Below are 8,351 nucleotides of genomic sequence, written 5' to 3'. Positions count from 1 at the left end.
CTGGGTAGTGCTTGCACTAGTCAAGGACTTTTCTAGCTTCCCATGCTCTGCCAGGGACACAAGAAGCCGGGAGGGGAGGGGGCACAGCTAAGAGAGCAGATTCAAACTGGACAAAGGGATATTCCATATCATGTAACGTCATGCCTGGTGTGTTAACTGGGAGGGGCTGGCTGGGGCAGGGAGGCAGCAATTGCGGCTCAGGGATGCTCTTCCTAGAAAGGTTGGACTAAATGATCCCTGAGGTCCCTTCCAACCTGTGATTCTGTGATTTTTGTGATTCTGTGATTCTGTGATTCTGTGACTAGCAGCGTTGGTCAGCGGGTGGTGAGCGGTTGTATCATTTGTGTTTCTGTTTTGTTTTCTTTTTTTCCCTTTTCCTTTATATTATATTTTCATTATTGTTATTATTATCACTATTATTTTATTCTAACTATTAAACTGTTCTTATCTCAGCCCACAAGTTTTTAATTTTTGCTTTTGCTCTTCCAATTCTCTCCCCCATCCCACAGGGGTGGGGGGAGTGAGTGAGCGGCTGCGTGGTGTTTAGTTGCTGACTGGAGCTGAACCATGTTCATGGAGGCACGCAGCAAAAGGACAAAGGCTGACAATCACAATCTGCAACAAGGGAATTTTTTACTAGATATGAGGAATTTATTTATTTTAACTATGAGGGTACTTAAACACTGAAACGGGGTCCCAGAGAGTTGTGGAATCTTCAGCCTTGGAGATATTCAAGCTTAACAGGACACGGCCCTGAACAACCTGCTCTAGCTGACCCTGCTTTAAGCAGGGTTGGGCCAGATAGCTCCAGAGATCCCTTCCAACCAAAATTATTCTGCAATTCTATGAATATTTTTTGATAAAACCTAAGGAATCACTTTGAAAGGAACATTCATTAGGGTGGAACAGTTGGAGAATTACATCCATGTGCTTACCTTATAACAATTAGGACATTCATGTGCAAAATAAATAAAATTCAGAGCATATTTTAATATTTGTAGTACTGATAGTGTTAATACTGGACACTACAGAGGCTCACAGTGTGATTACAGGAAATTTTATGATTTAACTGGGTTCTTATGAACAAAATAAAACCCACAAACACTACACAGAGCATTTCAGGGTAGGCAGATTTTTTAAATGGAAGCTGTCATGCCTTAAATACATGCAACATAGAGATACTGTGTTTGGTACTTGAAAACTAGAACATGGCACAAATGGACAGGAATGAAAGAACTAGCTTTTCTTCATTTCTATTCTCAGATATGACCATTTATCTGTGCATCACAGACTGTACAGCTGCATGATATAGTACCTCACATCTAGTCTTCCACTGATGAGGTAAAATATGCTGGTGCAAGCTCTTTCAGAAAACCACTTTCTCAGTTCCCTATCTTAATAATATCGCATTGATGCAGCCCAAGCCTGCAACACTGCAAATACAATTGGATGGACTCCTTGTGTGTCAGGCCAAACTGTCTTCAAATTTTACTACCTGATCTAATGAAACAATTTCTTCTGCCTAGAAACCACATTTTGTTTGTGGTGGACCATCACAATGCTGCCTTAGACCTTCTTACCTAGAAGTCTTTCATCAAGGTGTGAAGAAGTGAAAGGTGTAAAAACAACCTTTGAAAGACTGTCCTGAATCTTCTGCTAGGCTGGAAGCGGAGATGGGTCTCATCTGCCTGTGGAATACTATCCTACCTTTAAGCCTGTTTTTGGCAGGGCCTGATGAGTCTCTTCTCAGCCCTAGTGTGCATACAAGTGATAAGATTTAAAGATAAACTCACTGCAAAGTGTGGCATTCACACACACGCAGGGTGGCTTAGTTGTAGATTCTGGCCTTTGCCATGGTGAGTTTAGTCTCAATCATTGAGATAATATCCCATCACAGACAAGCAAGTAATCTGAAATGAATACTACAGAAATGATGCGGTCTTAGTTAAGAAAGATCTCAGAATGGCAATTTTTGCAATTAAATATACACTGATTCTATTTTTCCTGTAATATCAAGGCTAAATGCAGTGTCACAAGGTATTTTGATTAAAAAATGGGATCAATGTAGTAAACAGTCTACTTAGTGATTTTCTTTTAAAGATGAAAATTCCTAATCTGGTTATACTAAAAATAGGGTGGAAGCACAGTTAAATGTGCTTCCCCAAGAAGAACTCAATCCTGAAAACATGGATCTACATCAGAGCTGCTCTTGTCTCGCCAGTCCCTTACCCGGTATGCCTCTGCCTTTGCACTGGAACTGGAAGTCCTCCCTTTGACAGGAATCTGATGCAGTGTGCTGAGTTAGTAAAACACTGATCTTATTTAAGGAAAAAAAAAATCAAAAACCAAAAAGCCACAAAATCCCAAGATCATAGAGTCATAGAATCATTAAGGTTGGAAAAGACCTCCAGGATCATCAAGTCCAACCGTCAACCCAACACTACCATGCCTCCTAAACCATGTCCCAAAGTGCCACATCTACACGTCCTTTAAATACCTCCAGGGATGGTGACTCCACCACCTCTCTGGGCAGCCTGTTCCAATGCCTGACCACTCTTTCAGTGAAATTTTTCCTAATATCCAATCTAAACCTCCCCTGATGCAGCTTAAAGCCGTTTCCTCTCATTCTATCACTAGTGACATGGGAGGAGAGACTGACACCCACAACACTACAACCTCCTTTCAGGTAGGTGTAGAGAGTAATAAGGTCTCCCCTCAGCCTCCTCTTCTCCAGGCTAAACAACACCATCTCCCTCAACCGCTCCTCATAAGACCTGCTCTCCAGACCCTTCACCAGCTTCATTGCCCTTCTTTGGACATGCTCCAGCACCTTGATGTTCTTCTTGTGCTGAGGGGCCCAAAACTGAACACAGTATTTGAGGTGCGGCCTCACCAGTGCCAAGCACAGGGGCACGATCACCTCCCTGCTCCTGCTGGCCACACTATTCCTGGTACAAGCCAGGATGCTGTTGGCCTTCTTGGCCACCTGGGCACACTGCCGGCTCATGTTCAGCTGGCTGTCAACCAACATCCCCAGAGCCTTTTCTGCCAGGCAGCTCTCCAGCCACTCTTCCCCAAGCCCTGGAGAACCCCACCCATGACCGGCCGCCAGCTGGATTTAGCTCCGTTCACCACAACTCTCTGGGCTCGGCCATCTAGCCAGTTTTTTACCCAGCAAGGAGGCACACCCGTCCAAGCCATGAGCCGCCAGCCTCTCTAGGAGGATACTGTGGGAGACAGTATCAAAGGTTTTGCTGAAGTCCAGGTAGACAACATCCACAGCCTTTCCATCATCCACTAGGCGGGTCACCCTGTCATAGAAAGAGATCAGGTTAGTCAGGCAGATGTCTTCTGGTGGCTCAACCATCTGCATTGGCTCCCTGCAGGATTAGATGCATACCAGAGAGGGGCAGGACCATGCAGCCAGAGGAAGACAACTCAGCATAGTGGTTCACCCTAGAAAAGGAAAGCCAGTCAGTCCCCTGGAGGGTACAACTCCCAGCATCCCATACCAGCGCAGGGCAGGGATCCCACACTGAAGGCATGAACTGAATGGTGGACAACACACACTGGACTAACAGATACCAGGCCTATAGCGCAGGACAGAGTAACCATTTGGTGTGCTTTGCCCAGGCTGACAGAAATGCAGCCAAGTACACCCACTTGATCCCCACCAAATTTGTATTGCCAAGATTTTCTCCCTGGAAAACAAAATGCAAAATCTTCACAAACTTTTGGACTATTCATTGGGCTATAATTCCTAAATATTGTGGAAAGGTCTCAGATAGGGTTGTACCCTAGTCCGTATAGAGGAAACCAGGAAATTTGCTGGGTCTTTTCAAATATTGTTTTCAGAGTCATCAGGGTGGTCAACTGAAAAAAAAAACCAAACTTTTCTGTTTAGTCCAAAGAGCAGAAGATGCCTATTGAGGAGGTCTTATTGTGGGCTGTGGCTGCACAGTCAGAGGTGTGAAATGCTATTCCATGAAACCACTGGGAGAACACGATTCTCTTAAAGAAGTCTGTCTGAAGATTGACGAGCAATTTCCTTCATTTCAGGGACAAGTGTTTGGAAAAAAAATCATGCTGTCAATGTGTGCTAAGTAGATTCAAATTTTGATGGTCCTTGGGCTTTATTATGTCTGCCGTTCTGAGACAGCTCATGGTTTGAAGCTGTAATCTCCAGTTTCCCGTTAGCTCTTTCAATATCACCTTTGTTGGTGTCAGTGTTGGAAGACTAAACATTTGAGGGAGCTGTGTTTGGACTGGGTGTGAAGCCAGCGTCCTTAGAGGTTTTACTAGCTATTACTGAAATTAGCACCCATATCAGTTTACTTAGGCCTCAGGGGTACTACGTTTGCAACAAACCCCCAGTTTATTTCCTGGGTACATTTCCAAGCAGGGGGTCACATCTCAGGTGAACGGGAAGCGAGGGTGGTGTGTGAGACCAGAATCAGTAATGCACACAGACTCATGTGACCTCATATTAATCATCCCCCTGATGCCACCCCATCTCTTACCATTTCCATTGGCTCTGGTGATTTTCAACAACAGTCAAGTAAATAAAATCCATTCTTGATCTTCCATCTTAAGTAAAACTCTCCATATATTGAACCCTTCCTTGTTCGGCTGCTTTTGCTTAGTTAATATATTTTTTGACATTGCAATGTGGAAACGTGTTCTGCTCCACATTCCTTCTTGGTGGAGACTGCAGACCCACCACTGCACTGCAAAATATGTCAGTGCAGCCATAAGATGTGTTTTTGCATTGAATAGCTTACTTTGATGTTTCTCAGATTAATTTTTTATGGCCAATTTTAGAGCACATTAGAATATTTTAATTTTAAGCTATTATTTCCTTTGTCTGCAATTCCTTTTTTTCTACAGACAGAGAATGGGAAGGAATCTCTTGGCTATCAGGGCTAATGGCCTGCTGCCAGGTAGTTATTTTCTTGTTTCTGCTACTTCTATGGAAAATCTGTTCCAGGGCCTGATGGTCTGAATAGAGACAGCTGCACTGCAAATATTAGTAAGGAACTATCTTCCCTTTTTCAGCCTAAAACTAATAATATTTCATGTATACATGTCTGTTCTTGTACTAATATTGTCTTTTATTTTAAAACATTTCTTTCTTTTTCTAGGGTTTGCTCTCAGAGCATTTTTTGACAGCAGTCCTGTCCTGTCTTGTTGTCCTTTGCTAGACTAACAAGCCAAGCTCCTGTGGTCTCCTACAGATCCTTTTGCATCTTTCTGCACATTTTTCTTGAATATGAGTAACCAGCAGATCCACCATGTTTCAGAAAAAGTCCCCCCAGGACTTTGTGTAGTCTCACACATCTCTCTCTTGATTCCAGCTGATGCATGCTAGGATTCCATTTGCCCCTTGTGCAGCTATTAGGCCTTTTTCAGCTCATGGCCATCCTGGGAACAGTGAGTATTTCTTTGCCTTAGTTCCTAATCATTTCCAAATTACAAGCTTGTGCTACAAATCTTTGTTGCTAGTTTCCCGATAAATGCCATTGTATTCTGTAGTGATAAGTTTAATCTCAGTCCTTCAAGTTCCCAAGGCTGCACAGTTCTTCCAAATAGTTTTTAAACATTTTTAACTGTCTTCTAACTAGGAAAAATAAGAATAAAATAATGAAGCAGCAGAGAAAAACTACCTTACATGCTGTTTCATTGTTCCAGTTGTTTATCCTAATTTCGCTCATTAGTTTGATCTTTGCTTCCTTCCTTTATTTTTCTAAGAGAAAAGTTGGAGAGGTAGTGTAAGATGATGAAAAACTGGAAGTGTGGAAATGTGCAATTGTTGAATTAAAGAATAAATAACATTTTATTTCATAATAAATCAGGAACTTTTATTAATCTATTTGAAAAATCCTTATATTGATATTTTCCCTGAAAAAAATCATCAAGGAAAAATCTCTCTAGTATTTTAAGAATGTATTACATCAAATAAAATAAATTTCTTTAGAGACAGTAGTTCTTGTATGCTGCATGGATAAAGAAATAGAAAAAAAAACACCACTGTGGAGGAAATCATAATCTGACCATGAAGGACCTCTAGTGGCTTCCAATAAATACTTCCAATGCCTTCAAATACTTCCAATTTAAAAAAAAAAAACAACTAAAATGATACTTGCTTATTATTTTACAAGGAATCACTTCTGCAGTTGCAGTTCAATTTGTGTGGTATTTTTATGTCTTCCCTTTTGTAGATAGGGTAAATGGTGGAGGAACTATAATTTTGTCATAGTTCTATATAGTCAAGTGTCTAGACGTTCAATGGCTTTGCACTCTAAGTTCCCTGAAATTCAAAGCAGGTGCTGTCAACTTAAAGATTATGCTCTGTGGTTTTGCATGTTATCATTGTTATCTACTTTTATCACCTACTCAAACGTACTATTTTCTTAGCAGGAGGAACAGCCTGACAGGACACACTGAAATAAAACAGTTTAACAAAAAGGAGTTGAAAGCAGATGAAGATAGGAGAGCTATGTCTGTGTCTCATTTGTTATGGCTGTGCTAATTCTTTTAATTGTTCTCAGCTCAAAAGTAATTTTTTTGAAAAACAGTAAAAAAAGCTCTGCTGTTACTTTCAGGTTATCGTTCAACCATTCTAGAAATTAACCAACTATAAGAAATATTTAGGTTCTTAGTTTCTTTCAATCACACTTCAAAAGAGTTTGAAATTTGGACACAAATTCTGAATAGAAAGAATTATTTTTTAAAGAATTCTACGTATGTATTGCTAATAGTTCTTTGTCAACAGTTTTTCTCAGTCAAAAAAGAGGCATGTGCCTACTAGTCTGGAGGCCCGTTAAGCACCCAAATACATCCTGCATGCAGACAAACTATAGCCACTCCCAGGGGCTTTGCTCACCCTGGAAAAGACACAGTAAAACATGTTACAGTGAAACTGGTTGCTTCTGTAGAGCACCGTGAACAGAGTTTCTCTATCTGAAGGAGGATGCACAGCCTTAGATGCACACACGCCCAACCTTCCAGTGGTGAGGCAGCGCAGGGGAGCGATGATACAAACCCTGGGCTGAATGGCGGGTGTCTCTGGAGCCAGGCAGCTGTATCGCTTCACTGCGGCACGAGGCAAACTCAGGGGCTGACAGAAATCCAGAAACACACAGCCATGGCCACACCTGAGGTTAACCTGGAATCGTAGTAAAAGCAGAAGCCGTAGCTGAACACAAAGCCATGTTTAGACATCTCAGGTATCTCTGCATTCATGGCCACGTAGTTCAGAAGCCATAAACATTTCCTGAGAGAGCAGAGTTCATCATACTCTGAGATGAACTTAGTCCCCAAAGTCTAACAAAGAGCACTTTTAGAAATCATTGTTGCTGTTTTTTTATTTTTAAAGCTTCTTTTTTTTTGTTGTTAAAGAAATTAAATTAAAAAGAGGTCCCTGCCTGTTTAAACTATTATTACTTTGTTTTGTATTTTAGCAGTACAGAGGTACCCCTCTGGGGCTGCATTCCTTCTGCAGCTGAGTGGCTCTGACGTAAAGCCCCAGCCTGGCAGGCTTTCTGGTGTGAGGCTGCTGCAGCCTACCTGTAGCAAGGAATTTCAAGAACTGAGCTGAAATGGAGACAAAAAGCACCAAAAACATGATTCTCCATCTGGGAGAATTGGCAGCAGACTGCAGGTATAGGATGAATAAAAATAAAGGTGGAGATAATAGTACCACAGTTGTGGAGCTCAGAAATGATGAAACATGTGGGGTCTGATCGTTCTGCTTCTTTTTCTTTAGTCTTGTTTTATTTTAGCTTATGAAAATTTGTGACCAGCATGACCTGACTCACAGCTATCACAACACTGAAACTAATCTTGACAGACTGATTTCTTGCAGGAGTCAAGGCAGGATTTTTATTTGATTAAGAATTTGAAATTAAAAAATCGATAAGCTATTCTGTTACACAAGTGAAGGAAAAACACATAACATCTCAATATAATATAGGAATGGGTATGTGTATATATAAATATACAAGTATATGTGTGAATGCTTTTTTAAGACACAGAATTATATGACCTTTCTCTCATTAACCTACAGCTTTAATATTACATGACAGCAGAGTCAAAGAGGGGATTTGGAGACCAATCCTCTCCAATGTAGCCAATACCTCAGTGGTTAGGGCCTGGTCCTTGTGAAGTGGGAGCCTAAAATTTGCATTTCTGCTGAAAAGAACTGGCAGCCACATGAAGTTAAAAAGATCACCTGAAAATGGCAGAGTAATGCCTCTTCTATGCTCCCAAATCACATCCCTCAAGGATAAATTTGGGTAATTGCAAAGAGAGATAAACATAGCCTGAATGAGAGAACTCTGATAGGGAAAAAC

Source organism: Phalacrocorax aristotelis, chromosome 1, assembly GCF_949628215.1.
Source record: "Phalacrocorax aristotelis chromosome 1, bGulAri2.1, whole genome shotgun sequence".
In the NCBI taxonomy this organism is placed as follows: Eukaryota; Metazoa; Chordata; class Aves; order Suliformes; family Phalacrocoracidae; genus Phalacrocorax; species Phalacrocorax aristotelis.
The sequence above is the reverse complement of the archived record's forward strand: the minus strand, read 5'-3'. Positions refer to the sequence as shown.